Raw genomic sequence first — 24,300 nt, forward strand, 5'->3', positions numbered from 1 at the left:
TCCAATCCTGAGACCCTTCCTATAGCATGAGATGTGATATCTCAATGCTTCTAATACCAAACCTGAGATCCTTCCTCTAACATGAAATGTGATATCCAACTCCTTCCCTTTCCAAACCTAAGAGCCTATCTATAGCATGAGATGTGATATCCAAGTCCTTCACATTCCAACCCTTAGACCCTTCCTACAGCATGCAATATGATATCTCAATGATTCTAATAACAAACCTGAGACCCATCCTATAACATGAGATGGGATATCCAACTCCTTCCCATTCCAATCCTGAGACACTTACGATAGCAGAGATGTGATATCTCAATGCTTATACCAAACCTGAGACCCTTCCTATAACATGAGATGTGATATCCAAATCCTTCCCGTTCCAAACCTGAGACCCTTCCTTTAGCATGAGATGTGATATCCAGCTCCTTCCCATTCCAATCCTGAGACACTTCCGATAGCATGAGATGTGATATCTCAATGCTTCTAATATCAAAACTGAGACCCTCCCTATAGCATGATATGTGATATCTAAGTCCTTCCCATTCCAATCCTGAGACCCTCCCTATAGCATGAGATGTGATATCCAACTCCTTCCCATTCCAATCCTGAGACCCTTCCTATAGCATGAGATATGATATCTCAATACTTCTAATACCAAACGTGAGATCCTTCCGATAACATGAGATGTGATATCCAAATCCTTCCCCTTCCAAACCTGAGACCCTCCCTTTAGCATGAAATGTGATATCCAACTCCTTCCTATTCCAATCCTGAGACTCTTCTGATAGCATGAGATGTGATATCTCAATGCTTCTAATACCAAACCTGAGATCCTTCCGATAGCATGAGATGTGATATCTCAATGCTTCTAATACCAAACCTGAGATCCTTCCTATAACATGAGATGTGATATCCAAATCCTTCCCCTTCCAAACCTGAGACCCTCCCTTTAGCATGAGATGTGATATCTAACTCCTTCCCATTCCATTCCTGAGACCCTTCTGATAGCATGAGATGTGATATCTCAATGCCTCTAATACCAAACCTGAGATCCTACCTCTAACATGAAATGAGATATCCAACTCTTTCCCCTTCCAAACCTGAGAGCCTTCCTATAGCATGAGATGTGATATCCAAGTCCTTCCCATTCCAATACTGAGACCCTTCCTACAGCTTGAGATGTGATATCCAACTCCTTCCCATTCCAATTCTGAGACCCTTCCTATAGCATGAGATGTGATATCTCAATGCTTATACCAAACCTGAGAGCCTACCTATAGCATGAAATGTGATATCCAAGTCCATCCCATTCCAATCCTTAGACCCTTCCTACAGCATGCGATGTGATATCTCAATGATTCTAATACCAAACCAGAGACTCTTCCTATAACATGAGATGGGATATCCAACTCCTTCCCATTCCAATTCTGAGACCCTTCCTATACTATGAGACTTGATATCTCAATGCTTCTAATACCAAACCTGAGACCCGTAATATAACATGAGATGTGATATCCAAATCCTTCCCCTTCCAAACCTTAGACCCTTCCTTTATCATGAGATGTGATATCCAACTCCTTCCCATTCCAATCCTGAGACCCTTCCGATATCATGAGATGTGATATCTCAAAGCTTCTAATATCAAACTTGAGACCCTCCCTATAGCATGAGATGTGATATCCAAGTCCTTCCCATTCCAATCCTGAGACCCTTCCTATAGCATGAGATGTGATATCTCAATGCTTCTAATACCAAACCTGAGACCCTTCCTATAACATGAGATGGGAATATCCAACTCCTTCCCATTCCAATCTTGAGACCCTTCCGATAGCAGAGATGTGATATCTCAATGCTTATACCACACCTGAGATCCTTCCTATAACATGAGATGTGATATCCAACTCCTTCCCATTCCAATCCTGAGACACTTCCTATAGCATGAGATGTGATATCTCACTGCTTATACCAAACCTGAGACCCTTCCCATAGCAGGAGATGTGATATCCAACTCCTTCCCATTCCAATCCTCAGACCCTTCCTATAGCATGAGATGTGATATCTCAATGCTTCTAATGTCAAACTTGAGACCCTACCTATAGCATGAGATGTGATATCCAAGTCCTTCCCATTCCAATCCTGAGACACTTCCTATAGCATGAGATGTGATATCTCAATGCTTCTAATACCAAACCTGAGACTCTTCCTATAACATGAGATGGGATATCCAACTCCTTCCAATTCCAATCCTGAGACCCTTTTGATAGCAGAGATGTGATATCTCAATGTTTATACCAAACCTGAGACCCTTCCTACGGCATGAGATGTCATATTCAACTCCTTCCCATTCCAATCCTGAGACCCTTCCTATAGCATGAGATTTGATATCCAACTCCTTCCCATTCCAATCCTGAGACCCTTCCTATAGCATGAGATGTGATGTCTCAATGCTTCTAATACCAAACCTGAGACCCTTCCTATAGCATGAGATGTGATATCCAACTCCTTCCCATTCCAATCCTGAGACCCTTCCTATAGCCTGAGATGAGATATCTCAATGCCTCTAATACCAAACCTGAGATCCTTCCTCTAACATGAAATGTGATATCCAACTCCTTCACTTTCCAAACCTGAGAGCCTATCTATAGCATGAGATGTGATATCCAAGTCCTTCGCATTCCAATCCTTAGACCCTTCCTACAGCATGCAATATGATATCTCAATGATTCTAATAAAAAACCTGAGACCCGTCCTATAACATGAGATGGGATATCCAACTCCTTCCCATTCCAATCCTGAGACACTTCCGATAGCAGAGATGTGATATCTCAATGCTTATACCAAACCTGAGACCCTTCCTATAACATGAGATCGGCTATCCAACTCCTTCCCGTTCCAAACCTGAGACCCTTCCTTTAGCATGAGAAGTGATATCCAGCTCCTTCCCATTCCAATCCTGAGACACTTCCGATAGCATGAGATGTGATATCCAACTCCTTGCCATTCAAATCCTGAGACCCTTCCTATAGCATGAGAAGGGATATCCAACTCCTTCCCATTCCAATCCTGAGACCCTTCCTATAGCATGAGATGTGATATCTCAATGCTTATACCAAACCTGAGAGCCTACCTATAGCATGAGATGTGATATCCAAGTCCATCCCATTCCAATCCTTAGACCCTTCCTACAGCATGCGATGTGATATCTCAATGATTCTAATACCAAACCAGAGACTCTTACTATAACATGAGATGGGATATCCAACTCCTTCCCATTCCAATCCTGAGCCGCTTCCGATAGCAGAGATGTGATATCTCAATGCTTATACCAAACCTGAGACCCTTCCTATAAAATAAGATGTGATATCCAACTCCTTCCCGTTCCAAACCTGAGACACTAACTATAGCATATGTGATATCCAACTCCTTCCCATTCCAAACATAAGACCCTTCCTATAGCAAGAACGTAATATCCAACTCCTACCCATTCCAATCCTGAGACCCTTCCTATAGCAAGAGATGTGATATCTCAATGCTTATACCAAACCTGAGACCCTTCCTATAGCATGAGATGTGATATCCAACTCCTTCCCATTCCAATCCTGAGACCCTTCCTATAGCATGAGATGTGATGTCTCAATGCTTCTAATACCAAACCTGAGATCCTTCGTTTAACATGAGATGTGATATCCAACTCCTTCCATTCCAATCCTGAGACCCTTCCTATAGCATGAGATGTGATATCTCAATGCTTATACCAAACCTGAGACCCTTCCTATAGCATGAGATGTGATATCCAACTCCTTCCCATTCCAATCCTGAGACCCTTCCTATAGCATGAGATGTGATGTCTCAATGCTTCTAATACCAAACCTGAGATCCTTCGTTTAACATGAGATGTGATATCCAACTCCTTCCATTCCAATCCTGAGACCCTTCCTATAGCATGAGATGTGATATCTCAATGCTTATACCAAACCTGAGACCCTTCCTATAGCATGAGATGTGATATCCAACTCCTTCCCATTCCAATCCTGAGACCCTTCCTATAGCATGAGATGTGATATCTCAATGCCTCTAATACCAAACCTGAGATCCTTCCTCTAACATGAAATGTGATATCCAACTCCTTCCCTTTCCAAACCTGAGAGTCTATCCATAGCATGAGATGTGATATCCAAGTCCTTCCCATTCCAATCCTTAGACCCTTCCTACAGCATGCAATATATATGATATCTCAATGATTCTAATAACAATCCTGAGACCCGTCCTATAACATGAGATGGGATATCCAACTCCTTCCCATCCCAATCCTGAGACACTTCCGATTGCAGAGATGTGATATCTCAATGCTTATACCAAACCTGAGACTCTTCCTATAACATGAGATGTGATATCTGTTAGGAAAGATTTCGTAATTGTAGGTAATTTTCCTTCCATGTGGCAACCCCTAAACTTTTTGCTGTTGTTTTTCACCTTGTTCTCGACTTTGCCAGAGAAGTGCAGCCTTCTGCCGCACTCCTCTGGGCTTTCGCTCCTTTCTTACGGGGAAACTGACATGGCCTTATGACAGTCAGTACCGGGAAACGCTGTTTTCCGTAGTTTCTTTTATCATGTTGCGGCTTTCGTGCAACATGACACAAGAGGGCACTGTAAGCTAAGTTACTGCTCTCTTGGGATTCTAGCCTTCTACAGGCCCTAGATACTCTTTCAGGATTGTAACTGATCGGTGCAAGTGATTCACGGACGGGAATGGTGGCAGCGATCGTTTCTTGTGTTTTGAGCTCCTTTTGGCGTTCTAAGCGCGTTTCCCGCACTTAACCCAAAATGATGGCCTGGCTCCCAAAATGGCCAGACCACGAGGCTCCTTTGTCCTGTCCGCTGACCGTCTTGCTCCCTTCACCTTCCCCAGGTCGAGCCGACCCGGGGCCTTCCCTATTTGGGCATGTACTTTCCCGCGAAACACGGATGCTTTCGCGGGCTTCTACATGTCTTGTGTGTGCCTCCAGGATGTGGGCTGGGATGTCTGGTCCCGTGTGAATGCCTGGGACCACCGTGGTCCGTGATAGGTCCACGAATGGTGTGAGTGTTGATGAGCGGATCTCCCATTGGGTCCCCACCGTTTTGGCGCGAAGGGAACCGTGGATAAGAGGGGGCTGGAAACACCACTACCATGTCGATCTCCTGAGTTCTCACGAACGAAGTAATACAGGAGCCAAGTATCCTGCAACCAAGAGGCTGAACCGAGGAATCGCTGGTGACCCGCTGAAGGACTGCTCCTCTGCACTGCTGTCGCCTTGTGAAACCCTTTTCACCTTTGATCGAACCAGAAGGCCTGTACTAGTACTTCGACCCTTGGAATAGCGGGGACAGCTATTCTCGGCATCTTCACCAGCTCCTGCTAGTAAGCCTTCGGAAGCGTCTCTGGGCCATCCAGCAGACTGACCAGCCTACACAGGAGTCTTGCTCTGTAACTGCCACCAGGTTGTGTAGTATATCGAGTCCTTGTCACTCTCACACGATTGGTACACTTGGCGTTCCCAGGTCTGAAGTGAGTAGTGTACATTTGGCTCAGATACACACAGCCGCTCCGTTCCCCTGCTGTGGTAACAAACTGTGCGGGTTCCTTCGTTTGGGACGTCTTTTACTCAACTCTGCTGCTGCAGACTCAACACAACGACGAGACGTCCCCTGCTCTTCTGAAACTGCCAGCGACTGAAACTGACGCGGAGAAGCCTGGGTCTGCTTGCATCGGGGACCGGTGAGTAGCATAGCTAGGAACTGGTCGCCCTCCTGCAGGAGCCCATAGCTTTTCCCCGCTGTGTCAAAACAGCACGCCTTTCCATACTCGCGCTCTGCTTCTGCCCACAGTGGAGGCTGCGCTTGAGTCGCGGAACACTGTTCTTCTTCGTTTGTGCACTAAACTGAACTGCCTGATCTCCCTCTAAGAGACTCCCCTTTTGCCCGTTGGCACAAGCGTGTGCAGGTACTTTTGAGCACAAGGCTCCACTCTTCGTAGGGCTCGGACTTCCTTTTAGTTAGGTGCCTCTGAAGGCGGACTGGGTCTAACCATTATTTCGCACTGCCTGTTTTCCTTCCCTTTTAGGTGGACTACACATTTCGTGCATCTAACGCTTGAGACTTGTTTGTATTTGTGTATATATTGTATTGGTATGGTATGTGTTGGTTTACTAGAGTTGTATTGTGATTTCTCGCTACGGTCATTGTTTTAAAGGCCTTGGAATAAATGTGTATATATTTTTAATATAGCACCTGTTTGGAGTAGTTTGTAAGTGTCCTTGCTTTGTGTGCTCATTGCAGGCTTTCAGTCACCCTCACCCCTCTTGAGACCTAGTCTTGACCGCTGCGATCGCTACCTTGATTGGTCTGGCTTGTCCAGAGGTTACCCTGTTCCAAGTAATTAGGTTGGCCTTCTGAACTTCTGCGCCACCAGGACAGAGTTCAGAAATCCGTCTTAACAAATTGGTGTACAGCGGTGGGATACCACTGAAGGTATCCAGTGTTGCGCACGAACTAAGGCATTTCAAGTTATTCCTACCAGGACACGTAGTGAATTGTTGTAGTATAACTTTAAAAAGGCCATAGTCCTATCTAACAGTATGGAAACAAATACCTTGTTAACTTTAAATGCTTCCAAATCAGAAACATTGAAAAAGATGTGTGCGGAGAGAGGTGTTTCCTCTCAAGGCACGAAATTGGATATGATCCAAAGAATCGTGGCGTGGCAAGAAGCGCAGCTTGACGCTATAACTTCTGAGGACAGTGCGGAAGGAGGTGGGGCTGCTCTCACTGGTAGAACCGACGGTTCTGCCGCTGCACTGATCCACCGCGACCACGAGGACAGGGAGGATGAGATGTCTAATGTTTCCTCTGCCAGTGTTGATGGGGAGGCTATGCTTGAATTCAAGAAGCAAGAGCTGCGGTTTAGGCTAGCCAAACTAAAAATCGAACAGTCAGAAAAACAGAAAGGCAGGGATCACCAGTTGGAACTGGCCAAGCTTCAGGTTGCAAATGGGTCCAAGGGTCCTGGACATGGGTCTGGGGCCTCCTCTCATCCACGGTTTCCGAAAGATCTGGTCAGTGTGTATGAGGAAAGGAATGACATTATGGACTGGCTGAATGCGTTTGAGTATGCATGCGAAGTTCAACAAGTTGACAATGCTGATAAGATTGCCTGGTTACTCAGCAGACTGCCCCATTCTGGCTGTAGTGCCATTATGGAAATGTCGAAGGCTGAGCGAGCTGATTTCGCAATGTTAAAGCAAACTCTCATTTTAAAGTTTGGGAAGACTCCGGCCCAATATTTGAAACGATTCATAGAGTATAAGAAAAAGGAAGGTGGTACTTGGGTATCTTATGTCACTGAATCCTTGAAAAACTTAACTGGCTGGGTCGAAGGTTATAAGGTTTCTACCCTCGAAGGCATGATAAATCTTGTCATGCTGGAACACATTTTTGCATCTTCTTCCCCGGAGCTTAAGCAGCATTTGGCCTATTCGAAGGAGATAGATCCTAAGAAGCTGGCCATTGCAGCAGACTTATGGGTGTCACATCGAGTGTCCCATAAGGACAAAACTCATCCTGGTAAGCAGGAGGAAGGGAAAAAGTCCAAAGATAAGGAGGGTGGAGAATCTGATAAATCTTCTTCTCAAAAGGGCCACAAAAAGAAAAATAAGGGTAAGACACAAGAGAACTCACAGGGTAGTGGAGGTCAGCCTCCGAAACAGAACTCTGGTTACAATAAGCCTCCCTATGTAAACAGACCCAATGGATCTTGTTTTGCTTGTGGAGCAACTGACCACGTGAAGGGGGATCCCCGGTGTAAGGTTAGACCTTTGGGGGTCCACTCCGCTAATCTGGCCTTCTCCTCCTACGAGGAAGAAGAGATTACAGGAGCATCCTTCTCCTCAGACTCATTTCCCAGCGGGATAGAGGCTGAAGTAGTTTTAGTTTCCCTGGGTTCCTGGGAGCCTAAAGTCGCAGAGGCTTATGCTAGGATTCCAGATAATACCAAGCACTACTTTAAAGACAGTGTGCTGATCAATGGAGTAGATACTCCAGCTCTTAGGGATAGTGGGTGCAGTCGAACTGTAGTGGATTCTACCTTGGTAGACTCAGAGGAAGTTGCCAGAGCTACTCTGATGCCCACTAAGTTGGCTGACGGCCCACTCCGTATGTTCCCAGTAATACCTGTAAATCTTACTTTAAATGGTACAGCAGTCAGGATTCCAGTGAGCATTCAGAGAAACGTCCCGGGAAAGGTCTTGTTAGGTAATGATCTCAGAGCTTTAGGGCTCGTAGGAGACACTGCCGAAAGACCCTACACACGGTCTCAAGCACGGGCAGCATTGGCCAAGACCAATACGCCGCCCCAGCCGAAGGGGAAACCCAAGGCGAAAGGAGTCAACAAGTCAAGACGAGGGAAAGAGAATATTCCCCCAAGCTCGCCTACCACTGCGGTGGAGGAAGTTGGTCAATCGCCCGGGCCTGACGAGGAGGTGGCGATGCCTGAAGTATTTGACCCCAACGACCATCCTGAACTAAAAGACTTGTTAGTTGAAGGAGGTACTGAAAGGGACGAATTCAGTAAAGGCCAACGTGAGTGCCCATCTCTGGAAGGCCTAAGGAGACAGGCCTGCTCCCAGCTTGAGGGTGAACCTCCTGGGACGCATAGGATTTATTGGGAAGGTGGACTCCTGTATAGTGAGCCCACAGAGTCTAGAGAAGGAGACCATAGGAGGTTGGTGGTTCCAATTGCTGTTAGGCCCTTCCTCCTGCAGTTGGCGCATGAAGTGCTCCTTGCTGGTCACCTTGGTATTAAGAGGACCAAGCAAAGGTTATCCATGCACTTCTACTGGCCCAAGATGGGGGTGCAAGTAGAAAGTCACTGCAGGAGTTGTGCCTCCTGCCAGTTATCTGGTAAGGTTGGCTCGACAATCCAAGCTCCGTTGGTACCGCTCCCAGTTGTGGGGGTACCATTTGAAAGGGTAGGGATCGACATCGTTGGTCCCCTTGACCCGCAAACATCCTCGGGCAATAGGTTTATCCTGGTGCTGGTCGACCATGCAACCAGATATCCTGAGGCCATCCCATTGAAAACTGTAACTGCCAAGTCAGTTGCAAAAGCTTTACTTGGCATATTTACTAGGGTTGGCTTCCCTAAAGAAGTTGTGTCAGATCGTGGCAGCAACTTTATGTCGAAGTATATGCAGGCTATGTGGAAAGAATGTGGGGTCACCTACAAGTTCTCTTCTGCATACCACCCCCAGACCAATGGTCTGGTGGAACGTTTCAACAGAACGTTAAAAAGCATGATTGGGGCTCTGGAGAAGCTTCAGAGAAGACAATGGGATCTTCTTTTACCATGCTTACTGTTTGCCTACCGAGAGGTACCACAGGAGGGTGTTGGCTTCAGCCCCTTCAAACTTCTGTTTGGTCATCCTGTACGGGGACCCTTGGCCATAGTCAAAGAGGGATGGGAGATGCCCACTCCCCCTGTTACTACCAACGTAGTTGATTATGTGCTAGGGCTCAGAAAACGGATGGTACTTCTGATGGGCTTGGCTAGTGATAAATTGAAGGCAGTACAAGCGCTGGTGAAACATTGGTACGACCAGAAAGCTTCCCTCATCAACTTTACACCTGGTCAGCAAGTCCTGATCATGAATCCCATAAGGCCTTGAGCTTTACAGGACAAATGGTCAGGCCCTTACACAGTGGTGGAGCCCCTGGGTGAGGTTAACTATTTAGTGGACCTTGGAAGGCCTGGACAGGCTCCAAAAGTGTTTCACGTGAATAGGCTGAAGGCTCTCGTCCCAAGAGTCGAAATCGCAGCACTGTTACTGGCTTCAGATGTTGAGGAAGAGGAGTCTGAACCTCTCCCCGACCTGTTCCAAAGCGGTCCTTCAGATAGCTCCTTTGAGGGTGTCCGAGTGGCCCCTCACCTGACTTCTGATCAGCAGGCTGAGGTGAAAAGTTTGCTTAGGCAGTTTTCCCCCCTGTTTTCACAGTCGCCTGGTTTGACACCTTGGTGCAAACATAACATAGACACAGGAGACAGTGGGCCTCATTACGACCCAGGCGGTAAGTTACCGCCTGGGCCGTGACTTTACCACCATGGCGTAAACTACGTTTACGCCATGGTGGTTGGCGGACTTACCGCCCCATTCCGACCTTGGCGGGGCGGTAAGTCCCCAATCCCCATTTACCCTTCCCCATTCCCATTTTTGCCCCATAGGGCATAATGGGAGTGGGGAAGGCGTTAAGTACGCCACCGTAAATTACGGTGGTGTAATTAACTCCATGGTCCCTTAGCGCCATGGATTTTAACACCCGCCAAAAGCGGGTGTTAAAACCTCCATGGCGCTAAGGGACCTCGTAATTGGCGGTAAGGGGTCGGCGCAGCTAACGCTGGCGTAAACCCCTTACCGCCAGGGTCGTAATGAGGCCCAGTGTACCTACCAAAAGTAGGGGATACAGGATGTCAGACAAAGTACGGTCTTATATTAAGACCGAGGTCAACAAGATGTTAGACCTTGGGGTGATTGAGCCCTCTAGTAGTCCTTGGTCCAGCCCTGTGGTTTTCGTTCCAAAGGCAGGCACTTCTGAATTGAGGTTCTGTGTGGATTACAGGGCTCTGAATGCTATCACCAAGACAGATGCACACCCCTTGCCTCGAACAGATGAGCTGGTGGATACTTTGGGTGCCTCCAAGTACCTCAGCACGTTTGACCTCACTGCTGGCTATTGGCAAATAGCTTTAGCAGAACATGCCAAGGAGAAGACAGCGTTTTCTACTCCAGACGGCCTTTACCAATTCCGGGTAATGCCGTTCGGGTTGAAGAATGCACCTGCCACTTTCCAGAGGCTTGTGCATCATGTTTTGAATGGGTTGGACGAATTCTGTCTTGCATATCTGGACGATATAGCAGTTTTCAGTGCCACCTGGGAAGACCATGTGAAACACCTCGGGATTGTGCTCCAGGCTCTTCAGAAAGCACACTTGACCATAAAGGCTAGTAAACGCCAGATTGGACAAGGCTCAGTGTTTTACCTTGGACATGAAGTAGGTGGAGGGAGGATACAGCCTCTACCCAGTAAAGTACAAGCAGTACAAGACTGGCCTACCCCCACTACACAAACCCAAGTGAGAGCCTTCTTAGGACTCACAGGGTATTACCGCAATTTTGTGGCAGACTATGGCACCATAGCTGCCCCTCTGACTGCGCTCACAACTCTGAAGAAACCCAAGAAGGTAACTTGGACCGACGAGTGTGAGAAGGCCTTCAATGGCTTAAAAGACTCCTTGTGCCAGGCCCCTGTCCTTAGGGCCCCTGATTATCAAAGACCTTTTATCGTGCAGACGGACGCCTCTGACACTGGGATAGGAGCTGTACTATCGCAAGTAGATGAGAAGGGTAAGGAACACCCTATTGGTTTTATTAGTCGCCAGTTTAAGGACAGAGAGCTCAGATGGTCCACGGTAGAGAAAGAATGTTTCTCTGTTGTGTGGGCCCTAAGGAAGCTGAGGCCCTACCTCTATGGGACCCACTTCACTGTGCAAACTGACCATAAGCCCTTAAAGTGGCTAATAAACATGAAGGGGGAGAATCCAAAGTTGCTTAGGTGGTCCATAAGTCTACAAGGCTTCGACTTCACTATTGAGCATAGGCCAGGTGTCCAACATAGCAATGCTGATGGGTTGTGCAGAATGTTTAACCGACCTGAACAAGAGACTCATCCAGGGGTGGATTAGTTCCCCCTGTCCATAGTCTGGGAGGGGCGAGTGTTAGGAAAGATTTCGTAATTGTAGGTAATTTTCCTTCCATGTGGCAACCTCTAAACTTTTTGCTGTTGTTTTTCACCTTGTTCTCGACTTTGCCCGAGAAGTGCAGCCTTCTGCCGCACTCCTCTGGGCTTTCGCTCCTTTCTTACGGGGAAACTGTCATGCCCTTAAGACAGTCAGTACCAGGAAACGCTGGTTTCCGTAGTTTCTTGTATCATGTTGCGGCTTTCGTGCAACATGACACAAGAGGGCACTGTAAGCTAAGTTACTGCTCTCTTGGGTCTCTAGCCTTCTACAGGCCCTAGATACTCTTTCAGGATTGTAACTGATCGGTGCAAGTGATTCACGGACGGGAATGGTGGCAGCGATCGTTTCTTGTGTTTTGAGCTCCTTTTGGCGTTCTAAGCGCGTTTCTCGCGCTTAACCCAAAATGGTGGCCTAGATCCCAAAATGGCCAGACCACGAGGCTCCTTTGTCCTGTCCGCTGACCGTCTTGCTCCCTTCACCTTCCCCAGGTCGAGCTGACCTGGGGCCTTCCTTATTTGGGCATGTGCTTTCCCGCGAAACACAGATGCTTTCGCAGGCTTCTACATGTCTTGTGTGTGCCTCCAGGATGTGGGCTGGGATGTCTGGTCCCAATACACATCCTGGGTGCCAGAGAGTCTAGGGTGGTGTGAATGCCTGGGACCACCGTGGTCCGTGATAGGTCCACGAATGGTGTGAGTGTTGATGAGCGGATCTCCCATTGGGTCCCCTCCGTTTTGGCGCGAAGGGAACCGTGGATAAGAGGGGGCTGGAAACACCACTACCATGTCAATCTTCTGAGTTCTCACGAACGAAGGAATACAGGAGCCAAGTATCCTGCAACCAAGAGGCTGAACCGAGGAATCGCTGGTGACCCGCTGAAGGACTGCTCCTCTGCACTGCTGTCGCCTTGTGAAACCCTTTTCACCTTTGATCGAACCAGAAGGCCTGTACTGGTACTTCGACCCTTGGAATAGCGGGGACAGCTATTCTCGGCATCTTCACCATCTCCTGCTAGTAAGCCTTCGGAAGCGTCTCTGGGCCATCCAGCAGACTGACCAGCCTACACAGGAGTCTTGCTCTGTAACCGCCGCCAGGTTGTGTAGTATATCGAGTCCTTGTCACTCTCACATGATTCGTACACTTGGCGTTCCCAGGTCTGAAGTGAGTAGTGTACATTTGGCTCAGATACACACCGCCGCTCCGTTGCCCTGCTGTGGTAACAAACTGTACGGGTTCCTTCGTTTGGGACGTCTTTTACTCAACTCTGCTGCTGCAGACTAAACACGACGATGAGACGTCCCCTGCTCTTCTGAACCTGCCAGCGACTGAAACTGACGCGGAGAAGCCTGGGTCTGCTTGCATCGTGGACCGGTGAGTAGCATAGCTAGGAACTGGTCGCCCTCCTGCAGGAGCCCATAGCTTTTCCCCGCTGTGTCAAAACAGCACGCCTTTCCGTACTCGCGCTCTGCTTCTGCCCACAGTGGAGGCTGAGCTTGAGTCGCGGAACACTGTTCTTCTTCGTTTGTGAACTAAACTGAACTGCCTGATCTCCCTCGAAGAGACTCCCCTTTTGCCCGTTGGCACCAGCGTGTGCAGGTACTTTTGAGCACAAGGCTCCACTCTTCGTAGGGCTCTGACTTCCTTTTAGTTAGGTGCCTCTGAAGGTGGACTGGGTCTAAGCATTATTTCGCACTGCCTGTTTTCCTTCCCTTTTAGGTGGACTACACATTTCGTGCATCTAACGCTTGAGACTTGTTTGTATTTGTATATATATTGTATTGGTATGGTATGTGTTGGTTTACTAGAGTTGTATTGTGATTCCTCGCTACGGTCATTGTTTTAAAGGCCTTGGAATAAATGTGTATATATTTTTAATATAGCACCTGTTTGGAGTAGTTTGTAAGTGTCCTTGCTTTGTGTGCTCATTGCGGGCTTTCAGTCACCCTCACCTCTCTTGAGACCTAGTCGTGACCGCCGCGATCGCTACCTTGATTGGTCTGGCTTGTCCAGAGGTTACCCTGTTCCAAGAAATTAGGTTGGCCATCTGAACTTCTGCGCCACCAGGACAGAGTTCAGAAATCCGTCTTAACAATATCCAACTCCTTCCCGTTCCAAACCTGAGACCCTTCCTATAGCATGAGATGTGATATCCAACTCCTTCCCATCCCAATCCTGAGACATTTCCGATTGCAGAGATGTGATATCTCAATGCTTATACCAAACCTGAGACTCTTCCTATAACATGAGATGTGATATCCAACTCCTTCCCGTTCCAAACCTGAGACCCTTCCTTTAGCATGAGATGTGATATCCAACTCCTTCCCATTCCAATCCTGAGACCCTTATGATAGCATGAGATGTGATATCTCAATGCCTCTAATACCAAACCTGAGATCCTTCCTATAACATGAGATGTGATATCCAAATCCTTCCCCTTCCAAACCTGAGACCCTCCCTTTAGCATGAGATGTGATATCCAACTCCTTCCCATTCCAATCCTGAGACCCTTCTGATAGCATGAGATGTGATATCTCAATGCCTCTAATACCAAACCTGATATCCTACCTCTAACATGAAATGTGATATCCAACTCCTTCCCTTTCCAAACCCTAGACCCTGCCTATAGCATGAGATGTGATATCCAAGTCCTTCCCATTCCAATCCTGAGACCCTTCCTATAGCATGTGATGTGATATCTCAATGCTTATACCAAACCTGAGACCCTTCCTATGGCATGAGATGTCATATACAACTCCTTCCCATTCCAATCCTGAGACCCTTCCTATAGCATGTGATGTGATATCTCAATGCTTATACCAAACCTGAGACCCTTCCTATAGCTTGAGATGTGATATCCAACTCCTTCCCATTCCAATCCTGAGACCCTTCCTATAGCATGAGATGTGATATCTCAATACTTCTAATACCAAACCTGAGATCCTTCCGATAACATGAGATGTGATATCCAAATCCTTCCCCTTCCAAACCTGAGACCCTCCCTTTAGCATGAGATGTGATATCCAACTCCTTCCCATTCCAATCCTGAGACCCTTCTGATAGCATGAGATGTGATATCTCAATGCTTCTAATACCAAACCTGAGATCCTTCCGATAGCATGAGATGTGATATCTCAATGCTTCTAATACCAAGCCTGAGCTCCTTCTTATAACATGAGATGTGATATCCAAATCCTTCCCCTTCCAAACCTGAGACCCTCCCTTTAGCATGAGATGTGATATCCAACTCCTTCCCATTCCAATCCTGAGACCCTTCTGATAGCATGAGATGTGATATCTCAATGCCTCTAATACCAAACCTGAGATCCTACCTCTAACATGAAAGGTGTTATCCAACTCTTTTCCCTTCCAAACCTGAGAGCCTTCCTATAGCATGAGATGTGATATCCAACTCCTTCCCGTTCCAAACCTGAGACCCTTCCTAGAGCGTGAGATGTGATATCCAACTCCTTCCCATCCCAATCCTGAGACATTTCCGATTGCAGAGATGTGATATCTCAATGCTTATACCAAACCTGAGACCCTTCCGATATCATGAGATGTGATATCTCAAAGCTTCTAATATCAAACTTGAGACCTTCCCTATAGCATGAGATGTGATATCCAAGTCCTTCCCATTCCAATCCTGAGACCCTTCCTATAGCATGAGATGTGATATCTCAATGCTTCTAATACCAAACCTGAGACCCTTCCTATAACATGAGATGGGAATATCCAACTCCTTCCCATTCCAATCCTGAGACCCTTCCGGTAGCAGAGATGTGATGTCTCAATGCTTATACCAAACCTGAGATCCTTCCTATAACATGAGATGTGATATCCAACTCCTTCCCATTCCAATCCTGAGACACTTCCTATAGCATGAGATACGATATCTCACTGCTTATACCAAACCTGAGACCCTTCCCATAGCATGAGATGTGATATCCAACTCCTTCCCATTCCAATCCTCAGACCCTTCCTATAGCATGAGATGTGATATCTCAATGCTTCTAATATCAAACTTGAGACCCTACCTATAGCATGAGATGTGATAGCCAAGTCCTTCCCATTACAATCCTGAGACACTTCCTATAACATGAGATGTGATATCCAACTCCTTCCCATTCCAATCCTGAGACCCTTCCTATAGCATGAGATATGATATCTCAATACTTCTAATACCAAACGTGAGATCCTTCCGATAACATGAGATGTGATATCCAAATCCTTCCCCTTCCAAACCTGAGACCCTCCCTTTAGCATGAGATGTGATATCCAACTCCTTCCCATTCCAATCCTGAGACCCTTCTGATAGCATGAGATGTGATATCTCAATGCTTCTAATACCAAACCTGAGATCCTTCCTATAACATGAGATGTGATATCCAAATCCTTTCCCTTCCAAACCTGAGACCCTCCCTTTAGCATGAGATGTGATATCCAACTCCTTCCCATTCCATTCTCGAGACCCTTCTGATAGCATGAGATGTGATATCTCAATGCCTCTAATACCAAACCTGAGATCCTACCTCTAACATGAAATGTGATATCCAACTCTTTCCCCTTCCAAACCTGAGAGCCTTCCTATAGCATGAGATGTGATATCCAAGTCCTTCCCATTCCAATCCTGAGACCCTTCCTATAGCTTGAGATGTGATATCCAACTCCTTCCCATTCCAATTCTGAGACCCTTCCTATACTCTGAGACTTGATATCTCAATGCTTCTAATACCAAACCTGAGACCCGTAATATAACATGAGATGTGATATCCAAATCCTTCCCCTTCCAAACCTTAGACCCTTCCTTTATCATGAGATGTGATATCCAACTCCTTCCCATTCCAATCCTGAGAACCTTCCGATATCATGAAATGTGATATCTCAAAGCTTCTAATATCAAACTTGAGACCCTCCCTATAGCATGAGATGTGATATCCAAGTCCTTCCCATTCCAATCCTGAGACCCTTCCTATAGCATGAGATGTGATATCTCAATGCTTCTAATACCAAACCTGAGACCCTTCCTATTACATGAGATGGGAATATCCAACTCCTTCCCATTCCAATCCTGAGACCCTTCCGATAGCAGAGATGTGATATCTCAATGCTTATACCAAACCTGAGACCCTTCGTATGGCATGAGATGTGATATCCAACTCCTTGCCATTCAAATCCTGAGACCCTTCCTATAGCATGAGAAGGGATATCCAACTCCTTCCCAATCCAATCCTGAGACCCTTCCGATAGCAGAGACGTGATATCTCAATGCTTCTACCAAACCTGAGACCCTTCCTTTAGCATGAGATATGATATCCAAATCCTTCACATTCCAATCCTGAGACCCTTCCTATAGCATGAGATGTGATATCTCAATGCTTCTAATACCAAACCTGAGATCCTTCCTATAACATGAGATGTGATATCCAATTCCTTCCCATTCCAAACCTGAGACCCTTCCTATTGGATGAGTTGTGATATCCAACTCCTTCCCATTCCAACCCTGAGACCCTTCCTATAGCATGAGATGTGATGTCTCAATGATTCTAATACCAAACCTGAGATCCTTCCTATAACATGAGATGTGATATCCAACTCCTTCCATTCCAATCCTGAGACCCGTCCTATAGCATGAGATGTGATATCTCAATGCTTATACCAAACCTGAGACCCTTCCTATAGCATGAGATGTGATATCCAACTACTTCCCATTCCAATCCTGAGACCCTTCCTATAGCATGAGATGTGATATCTCAGTGCTTCTAATACCAAACCTGAGATCCTTCCTCTAACATGAAATGTGATATCCAACTCCTTCCCTTTCCAAACCTAAGAGCCTATCTATAGCATGAGATGTGATATCCAGGTCCTTCCTATTCCAATCCTTAGACCCTTCCTACAGCATGCAATATGATATCTCAATGATTCTAATAACAAACCTGAGACCCGTCCTATAGCATGAGATATGATATCCAAGTCCTTCCCATTCCAATCCTGAGACCCTTCCTATAACATGAAATGTGATATCCAACTCCTTCCCATTCCAACCTGAGACCCTTCCTATAGCATGAGATGGGATATCCAACTTCTTCAAAATCCAATACTGATACCCTTCCGATAGCATGAGATGTGATATCCCAATGCTTCTACCAAACCTGAGACCCATACTATGGCATGAGATGTGATATCAAACTCCTTCCCATTCCAATCCTGAGACCCTTCCTATAGCTTGAGGTGTGATATCCAACTCCTTCCCATTCCAATTCTGAGACCCTTCTTATACCATGAGACTTGATATCTCAATGCTTCTAATACCAAACCTGAGACCCGTCCTATAACATGAGATGTGATATCCAAATCCTTCCCCTTCCAAACCTTAGACCCTTCCTTTATCATGAGATGTGATATCCAACTCCTTCCCATTCCAATCCTGAGACCCTTCCGATATCATGAGATTTGTTATCTCAATGCTTCTAATATCAAACTTGAGACCCTCCCTATAGCATGAGATGTGACATCCAAGTCCTTCCCATTCCAATCCTGAGACCCTTCCTATAGCATGAGATGTGATATCTCTATGCTTCTAATACCAAACCTGAGATCCTTCCTATAACATGAGATGGTATATCCAACTCCTTCCCATTCCAATCCTGAGACCTTTCCGATAGCAGAGATGTGATATCTCAATGCTTATACCAAACCTGAGAATCTTCCTATGGCCTGAGATGTCATATACAACTCCTTCCCATTCCAATCCTGAGACCCTTCCTTTAGCATGATATGTGATATCTCAATGCTTATACCAAATCTGAGACCCTTCCTATAGCATGAGATGTGATATCCAATTCCTTCCCATTCCAATCCTGAGACCCTTCCTATAGCATGAGATGTGATATCTCAATGCTTATACCAAACCTGAGAGCCTACCTATAGCATGAGATGTGATATCCAAGTCCATCCCATTCCAATCCTTAGACCCTTCCTACAACATGCAATGTGATATCTCAATTATTCTAATACCAAACCTGAGACCCTTCCTATAACATGAGATGTGATATCCAACTCCTTCCCGTTCCAAACCTGAGACACTAACTATAGCATATGTGATATCCAACTCCTTCCCATTCCAAACATGAGACCCTTCCTATAGCAAGAAAGTAATATCCAACTCCTTCCCATTCCAATCCTGAGACCCTTCCTATAACATGAGATGTGATATCCAACTCCTTCCCATTCCAACCTGAGACACTTCCTATAGCATGAGAAGGGATATCCAACTCATTCCCAATCCAATCCTGAGACCCTTCCGATAGCAGAGATGTGATATCTCAATGCTTATACCAAACCTGAGACCCTTCCTATGGCATGAGATGTGATATCCAACTCCTTGCCATTCAAATCCTGAGACCCTTCCTATAGCATGAGAAGGGATATCCAACTCCTTCCCAATCCAATCCTGAGACCCTTCCGATAGCAGCGACGTGATATCTCAATGCTTCTACCAAACCTGAGACCCTTCCTTTAGCATGAGATGTGATATCCAAATCCTTCACATTCCAATCCTGAGACCCTTCCTATAGCATGAGATGTGATATCTCAATGCTTCTAATACCAAACCTGAGATCCTTCCTATAACATGAGATCTGATATCCAACTCCTTCCATTCCAATCCTGAGACCCTTCCTATAGCATGAGATGTGATATCTCAATGCTTATACCAAACCTGAGACCCTTCCTATAGCATGAGATGTGATATCCAACTCCTTCCCATTCCAATCCTGAGACCCTTCCTATAGCATGAGATGTGATATCTCAATGCTTCTAATACCAAACCTGAGATCCTTCCTCTAACATGAAATGTGAGATCCAACTCCTTCCCTTTCCAAACCTAAGAGCCTATCTATAGCATGAGATGTGATATCCAAGTCCTTCACATTCCAACCCTTAGACCCTTCCTACAGCATGCAATATGATATCTCAATGATTCCAATAACAAACCTGAGACCCGTCCTATAACATGAGATGGGATATCCAACTCCTTCCTATTCCAATCCTGAGACTCTTCTGATAGCATGAGATGTGATATCTCAATGCTTCTAATACCAAACCTGAGATCCTTCCGATAGCATGAGATGTGATATCTCAATGCTTCTAATACCAAACCTGAGATCCTTCCTATAACATGAGATGTGATATCCAAATCCTTCCCCTTCCAAACCTGAGACCCTCCCTTTAGCATGAGATGTGATATCCAACTGCTTCCCATTCCAATCCTGAGACCCTTCCTATAGCATGAGATGTGATATCTCAATGCTTCTAATACCAAACCTGAGATCCTTCCTCTAACATGAAATGTGATATCCAACTCCTTCCCTTTCCAAACCTAAGAGCCTATCTATACCATGAGATGTGATATCCAAGTCCTTCCCATTCCAACCCTTAGACCCTTCCTACAGCATGCAATATGATATCTCAATGATTCTAATAACAAACCTGAGACCCGTCCTATAACATGAGATGGGATATCCAACTCCTTCCCATTCCAATCCTGAGACACTTCCGATAGCAGAGATGTGATATCTCAATGCTTATACCAAACCTGAGACCCTTCCTATAACATGAGATGTGATATCCAAACCCTTCCCGTTCCAAACCTGAGACCCTTCCTTTAGCATGAGATGTGATATCCAGCACCTTCCCATTCCAATCCTGAGACACTTCCTATAGCATGAGATGTGATATCTCAATGCTTCTAATATCAAAACTGAGACCCTCCCTATAGCATGATATGTGATATCTAAGTCCTTCCCATTCCAATCCTGAGACCCTCCCTATAGCATGAGATGTGATATCCAACTCCTTCCCATTCCAATCCTAAGACCCTTCCTATAGCATGAGATATGATATCTCAATACTTCTAATACCAAACGTGAGACCCTTCCGATAACATGAGATGTGATATCCAAATCCTTCTCCTTCCAATCCTGAGACCCTCCCTTTAGCATGAGATGTGATATCCAACTCCTTCCTATTCCAATCCTGAGACTCTTCTGATAGCATGAGATGTGATATCTCAATGCTTCTAATACCAAACCTGAGATCCTTCCGATAGCATGAGATGTGATATCTCAATGCTTCTAATACCAAACCTGAGATCCTTCCTATAACATGAGATGTGATATCCAAATCCTTCCCCTTCCAAACCTGAGACCCTCCCTTTAGCATGAGATGTGATATCCAACTCCTTCCCATTCCATTCCTGAGACCCTTCTGATAGCATGAGATGTGATATCTCAATGCCTCTAATACCAAACCTGAGATCCTACCTCTAACATGAAATGTGATATCCAACTCTTTCCCCTTCCAAACCTGAGAGCCTTCCTATAGCATGAGATGTGATATCCAAGTCCTTCCCATTCCAATCCTGAGACCCTTCCTATAGCTTGAGATGTGATATCCAACTCCTTCCCATTCCAATTCTGAGACCCTTCCTATACTATGAGACTTGATATCTCAATGCTTCTAATACAAACGTGAGACCCGTAATATAACATGAGATGTGATATCCAAATCCTTCCCCTTCCAAACCTTAGACCCTTCCTTTATCATGAGATGTGATATCCAACTCCTTCCCATTCCAATCCTGAGACCCTTCCGATATCATGAGATGTGATATCTCAAAGCTTCTAATATCAAACTTGAGACCCTCCCTATAGCATGAGATGTGATATCCAAGTCCTTCCCATTCCAATCCTGAGACCCTTCCTATAGCATGAGATGTGATATCTCAATGCTTCTAATACCAAACCTGAGACCCTTCCTATAACATGAGATGGGAATATCCAACTCCTTCCCATTCCAATCCTGAGACCCTTCCGGTAGCAGAGATGTGATATCTCAATGCTTATACCAAACCTGAGATCCTTCCTATAACATGAGATGTGATATCCAACTCCTTCCCATTCCAATCCTGAGACACTTCCTATAGCATGAGATGTGATATCTCACTGCTTATACCAAACCTGAGACCCTTCCCATAGCATGAGATGTGATATCCAACTCCTTCCCATTCCAATCCTCAGACCCTTCCTATAGCATGAGATGTGATATCTCAATGCTTCTAATATCAAACTTGAGACCCTACCTATAGCATGAGATGTGATATCCAAGTCCTTCCCATTACAATCCTGAGACACTTCCTATAACATGAGATGTGATATCCAACTCCTTCCCATTCCAATCCTGAGACCCTTCCTATAGCATGAGATATGATATCTCAATACTTCTAATACCAAACGTGAGATCCTTCCGATAACATGAGATGTGATATCCAAATCCTTCCCCTTCCAAACCTGAGACCCTCCCTTTAGCATGAGATGTGATATCCAACTCCTTCCCATTCCAATCCTGAGACCCTTCTGATAGCATGAGATGTGATATCTCAATGCTTCTAATACCAAACCTGAGATCCTTCCTATAACATGAGATATGATATCCAAATCCTTTCCCTTCCAAACCTGAGACCCTCCCTTTAGCATGAGATGTGATATCCAACTCCTTCCCATTCCATTCCCGAGACCCTTCTGATAGCATGAGATGTGATATCTCAATGCCTCTAATACCAAACCTGAGATCCTACCTCTAACATGAAATGTGATATCCAACTCTTTCCCCTTCCAAACCTGAGAGCCTTCCTATAGCATGAGATGTGATATCCAAGTCCTTCCCATTCCAATCCTGAGACCCTTCCTATAGCTTGAGATGTGATATCCAACTCCTTCCCATTCCAATTCTGAGACCCTTCCTATACTCTGAGACTTGATATCTCAATGCTTCTAATACCAAACCTGAGACCCGTAATATAACATGAGATGTGATATCCAAATCCTTCCCCTTCCAAACCTTAGACCCTTCCTTTATCATGAGATGTGATATCCAACTCCTTCCCATTCCAATCCTGAGACCCTTCCGATATCATGAGATGTGATATCTCAAAGCTTCTAATATCAAACTTGAGACCCTCCCTATAGCATGAGATGTGATATCTCAATGCTTCTAATACCAAACCTGAGACCCTTCCTATTACATGAGATGGGAATATCCAACTCCTTCCCATTCCAATCCTGAGACCCTTCCGATAGCAGAGATGTGATATCTCAATGCTTATACCAAACCTGAGACCCTTCGTATGGCATGAGGTGTGATATCCAACTCCTTGCCATTCAAATCCTGAGACCCTTCCTATAGCATGAGAAGGGATATCCAACTCCTTCCCAATCCAATCCTGAGACCCTTCCGATAGCAGAGACGTGATATCTCAATGCTTCTACCAAACCTGAGACCCTTCCTATAGCATGAGATGTGATATCCAAATCCTTCACATTCCAATCCTGAGACCCTTCCTATAGCATGAGATGTGATATCTCAATGCTTCTAATACCAAACCTGAGATCCTTCCTATAACATGAGATGTGATATCCAATTCCTTCCCATTCCAAACCTGAGACCCTTCCTATTGGATGAGTTGTGATATCCAACTCCTTCCCATTCCAACCCTGAGACCCTTCCTATAGCATGAGATGTGATGTCTCAATGATTCTAATACCAAACCTGAGATCCTTCCTATAACATGAGATGTGATATCCAACTCCTTCCATTCCAATCCTGAGACCCGTCCTATAGCATGAGATGTGATATCTCAATGCTTATACCAAACCTGAGACCCTTCCTATAGCATGAGATGTGATATCCAACTACTTCCCATTCCAATCCTGAGACCCTTCCTATAGCATGAGATGTGATATCTCAGTGCTTCTAATACCAAACCTGAGATCCTTCCTCTAACATGAAATGTGATATCCAACTCCTTCCCTTTCCAAACCTAAGAGCCTATCTATAGCATGAGATGTGATATCCAGGTCCTTCCTATTCCAATCCTTAGACCCTTCCTACAGCATGCAATATGATATCTCAATGATTCTAATAACAAACCTGAGACCCGTCCTATAGCATGAGATATGATATCCAACTCCTTCCCATTCCAATCCTGAGAACCTTCCGATATCATGAAATGTGATATCTCAAAGCTTCTAATATCAAACTTGAGACCCTCCCTATAGCATGAGATGTGATATCCAAGTCCTTCCCATTCCAATCCTGAGACCCTTCCTATAGCATGAGATGTGATATCTCAATGCTTCTAATACCAAACCTGAGACCCTTCCTATTACATGAGATGGGAATATCCAACTCCTTCCCATTCCAATCCTGAGACCCTTCCGATAGCAGAGATGTGATATCTCAATGCTTATACCAAACCTGAGACCCTTCGTATGGCATGAGATGTGATATCCAACTCCTTGCCATTCAAATCCTGAGACCCTTCCTATAGCATGAGAAGGGATATCCAACTCCTTCCCAATCCAATCCTGAGACCCTTCCGATAGCAGAGACGTGATATCTCAATGCTT

The sequence above is a fragment of the Ambystoma mexicanum genome, chromosome 1p (genome assembly GCF_040938575.1).
Source record: "Ambystoma mexicanum isolate Mex_15411 chromosome 1p, UKY_AmexF1_1, whole genome shotgun sequence".
Classification (NCBI taxonomy): domain Eukaryota; kingdom Metazoa; phylum Chordata; class Amphibia; order Caudata; family Ambystomatidae; genus Ambystoma; species Ambystoma mexicanum.